This window comes from Sus scrofa, chromosome 12 (assembly GCF_000003025.6).
Source record: "Sus scrofa isolate TJ Tabasco breed Duroc chromosome 12, Sscrofa11.1, whole genome shotgun sequence".
NCBI classification, from domain to species: Eukaryota; Metazoa; Chordata; class Mammalia; order Artiodactyla; family Suidae; genus Sus; species Sus scrofa.
The window spans coordinates 21,919,605-21,924,215 of NC_010454.4; positions in this window are offsets into that span (position 1 = coordinate 21,919,605).

The window sequence follows — 4,611 nt, forward strand, 5'->3', positions numbered from 1 at the left end:
GCTGTGGCTGTGGCGTAGGCCAGCAGCTACAGCTCTGATTCGACCCCTGGCCTGGGGAACCTCTATATGCCTAAAAATTTAAAAATAAAATAAAAATAAAGACAAGGCAGAGATTGGAGCAGCATGGCCACAAGCCCAGGGATTCCAGGGCAGCCACAAGAAGGTGGAAGAGGTAAGAAATACATTCTCCCCAACCACCCAATTTTAGGCTTCTAGGCTCTGGCCTGTAAGTGAATACATTTTTGATGTTTGAAGCCACCAGGTTTGTGGCAATTTGTTGCAGCAGCCTCAGGAAACTAATAAAACCCATCTCAAAACGTGAAAAGAAGCAGGGGAAAATAATTTTGATAGTGTCTTTTCTTTAACCCAACATCCGTAAAGTATTGTCAACATGCTATCAATATAAAAAGAGTTAATGAGCTATTTACATTCCTTTTTTCCTACTAAGTCTTGGAAATCTGAATTGTATCTTCCGCTGATGACACATCTCAATTCAGAGCAGCCACGTCAAAAGGGCTGATTAGCCATATGTGACTAATGGCTACTGTATAGGATGGGACATATCCCCTCCTTCGTAGGGCTCTAGGCGAGCACCAGCCTGGGATTTGGGCATTTATTTGCCCATGAGTCATCTCGCGCGTGGGCATTGTGCTCCTTGGGGGCGGGAACCTTGTCCCATTCATCTGGTATCCCAGTGCCTAAACATAGGGACCATCAATAAATGTACTGAATAAATGAATACATGCATAATAGATTCTCCATGAGAAAAAAAAAATCCTGTTGGAAACTACTTTTTGTTTGTTTGATTGATTGATTTTCCCTCTTCTTTAGTGAGAGGAGTTCAGGATCCATCAAAATATAGGCTGAGGGATTTCCCGTTATGGCTCAGTGTGTAGAGGACCCGACTAGTATCTGTGAGGATGTGGGTTCAATCCCTGGCCTCGTTCAGTGGGTTAAGCATCCAGCATTGCCGAAAGCTGTGGTATAGGTCACAGATGTGGCTCAGATGTGGTGTTGCTATGACTGTGGCATAGGCCGGCAACTGCAGTTCTGATAAGACCCCTAGCCCAGGAACTTCCATATGCCTCAAGTACGGCTCTAAAAAGACAAAAAGAACAACAACAAAAAAAATACACACACACACAAACACATGTGTATATATATGTTGGAGATGATTCCAACAGTCTACAGTCTATTCGCTCCTTTAGAAGCAGAGCGAATGATCCCTAACTTGTTCTGTGAGGCCAACATTACCTGAATTACCCAAATACCAAAACCAGACAAAGACATTACAAGACTACACATCAATATCTCTCATAAGCACAGATGCAAAAATCCTCAGCCAAATACTAGCAAGTTGAGTCCAACCATGTATCAAAATTATGCACTGCAACCAAGTGTGATGTACCCCAGGTGTGCAAGGCTGGTTCAATATTCAAAAATCAATTAATGGGAAGTCCCAGTCGTGGTTCAGTGGAAATGAATCTGACTAGCATCCATGAGGGTGCAGGTTAGATCCCCAGGCTCACTTAGTGGGTTAAGGATCCAACGTTGCCATGAGCTGTGGTGTGAGTCGAAAACGAGGCTTGGATCTGGTGTTGCTGTGGGTCTGGCACAGGCCAGCATTTACAGCGCCAATTTGACCCCTAGCCTGGGAATCTTCATAGGCTGCGGGTGCAGCCCTAAAAAGGCAAAAAAGACAAAAAAAAAAAAAAAAAATCAATTAATGCAGTTCCCTTGCAGTCCAGCAGGTTAAAGATCCAGCATTGATAGGGCAGTGGCTTGAGTCGCTGCTGTGGTGTGGGTTTAATCCCTGGCCCAGGAACTTCAGCATGCCCCAGGCACAGCCAAAAAAAAAAAAAGGCAATTAATATATTCCATCCCATCAACAGGCGAAAGAGGAAAAATCGCAGGATCATACCCCTTGGGAGACTGATCATATCAGGGGGAGGTGGGGGATCGTGGGGGGAGCAGAGGGCGATGGGAGATGAGGCAGAGGTGGGTAGGGGTGGATGGGCAGGGTCCATGAGGTGGCTGAGGCTGGCTTAAGAAGTGGCCAAGTACGAACCAAAAGAATCAAACTGCCAAAAAAGAGTGTAACCTCAGGCACAGTCATGAGGCTGGGGCTCCAGGGCCTGAAGAAATACTGCAAAAACTGTCCTTCGTGTCAGACCCCAGGAAGGCAGCCAGGGCCAAGGCCAGAACCACTCCAATCCTGGCCCAACACTTCACCCCCTGGCACCTGAGAATCTCAGCAACTAGCTGCCCATGAATAAGTGTACTTTGGTTGGCAGCTGCATCCACCCCAAGGGAAGGGTGCCAGTTTCTTTTCTTTCTTTTTTTTTTTTTCTTTTTTAGGGCTGCACCTGTGGCATGTGGAAGTTCCCACAGGCTAGGGGTCGAATCTGAGCTACAGCTACCAGCCTACACAGCCACAGCAACAAGGGATCCAAGCCGTATCTGGAACCTACACCACAGCTCATGGCAATGCTGGATCCTTAACCCACTGAGCGAAGCCAGGGATCAAACCTGCATCCTCTTGGATCCTAGTCGGATACGTTAACCACTGAGCCACAAAGGGAACTCCAGTGGGGCACCATTTTCTTCATTCAAAGACCCAACTGCTCAGCAAGCCATGGGCCACCTTGGCTGCAGGAACAGCCAGAGATCACCATTAGGAGGTGACCCCATCAGGAGGGAACACCTTTCATGACTCTGCATAGCTATGCTCCCTGGCCTCCCATGACCCTCGCTCATCATGCCTCCATGAAGCCACAGAATATCAAAAAAAAATTTTTTGGCCATCCTCGTGGAGTATGGAAGTTCCTGGGCCAGGGATCAAACCTGCACCACAACAGTAGCTCACTGTGGTGACAACGCCAGATCCTTAACCCAATGCATCACAAGGAACTCCAGGACATCAACAACTTTAAGGGCAGAAGCCCTTCCACTGGAGTTCCCATTGTGGCTTTGCAGGTTAAAAACCTGACTAGTATCCACGAGGATGCGGGTTCGATCCCTGGCCTCACTCAGTGAGTTATGGATCCAGAACTGCTGAAAGTTGCCCCTTGGATCCATTGTTACTGTGTTGGTGACATAGACTGCAGCTGCAGCTCTGATTCAATGCCTGGCTGGGGAACTTCCATATGCTGCAAGTGCAGCCTTAAGCAAGAAAGAAAAAAGAGGCGTTCCCGTCGTGGTGCAGTGGTTAACGAATCCAACTAGATACCATGAGGCTGCAGGAACCATGAGGCTGCGGATTCGATCCCTGGCCTTGCTCAGGGGGTGAAGGATCTGGTGTTGCCGTGAGCTGTGGTGTAGGTCTCAGACGAGGCTCAGATCCCGCGGTGCTGTGGCTCTGGTGTAGGCCGGCGGCTACAGCTCCGGTTAGACCCCTAGCCTGGGAACCTCTATATGCCTCGGGAGCGGACCTAGAAAAGGCAAAAAGACAAAAAAAAAAAAGGAGCCCTTTCACTGGGCTTAATGCTGGCACTGGGCAGCTCATGCACACCCGAGATTAACCACTGCGGAGATCATTGTGAGTCCCTGGGCTGGAGACTTTGCCGGTCCCTTTGCTTCAGGCCACCCTGCCCAGATGGGGCCCAGCTTGACCACCAGTGCCCCTGGATGTCCCCTCAAAACGCCCTGGGACCCTTGGCACAAAACAAGGAGGGAGTTGGAGCCCGGGAGACAGAATGCCTGGGCTTCTACTGTCGCTCCCACAAGGAACATCCTCCAGATGGTGCTAAGGGATAGTGCTTGAGAGAATGAATGAAGTTGAGCAAGGCTTTGGGCCCTTCTCAAAGCCCTCCAGCCCTCAGAGCCCACGCCCGCCTTCAGTGCAAAGCTCATCCCCAGGCGAAGAATGAAAGGCAAGGTCTGGAGTTCCCGCGGCGGCTCAGTGGAAGCAAACCCAACTAATATCCCTGAGGACACGGGTTCCATCCCTGACCTCACTCAGTGGGTTAAGGATCCGGCGTTGCCATGCGCTCTGGCTCAGCTTGGATTCCGCATTGCTGTGGCTGTGGTGTAGGCCAGCAGCTGCAGCTCTGATTCGACCCCTAGCCTGGGACTTTCCATGTGCTGCAAATGCAGCCCAAAAAGAAAAAAAAAAGAAAAGACCATGTCTGTGCCCAGTCTTAGTTCCAGTGGGCCCCTACCCTGTGCCTGCTGCAGTGTGACCCAGCCCAGAGAGCAGAGGAGGGGCCTGTGGGGAGGGTCTCCTGCTCACTGGCCTCCTGCCGCCCCAAGGCCAAGGCCTGGGCCTCATTGTCTGCTAGCCCTGCCAGCCCCAGGTCCCTCCCCTGGCTGGCACACTGGTGAAGGGAATGGCCCTAACAGGGCCTTGTCCAAGCAGGAGTCCCCCCCTCCCAGGCACCATGTGCTGGGAGGGTATGGGAAGCAGGAAGCTTGGGAGACCCCCACCCCACAATCTGGCCCCAGCGCCCACCAGGCCAGGCTCCCACCCAAGCGCTTCCCTTCCCCCGCCGGTGCCGCCCCACCTGAGCTCCTCCAGACACCCGGGTGGGGCCCGCGGTCAGGCCACGTGCAGGACCGCGTGGGGCGGAGGGAGGGCGGGGCCGCCCGGCTGCTCTTAAGGCGGGGCCAGGC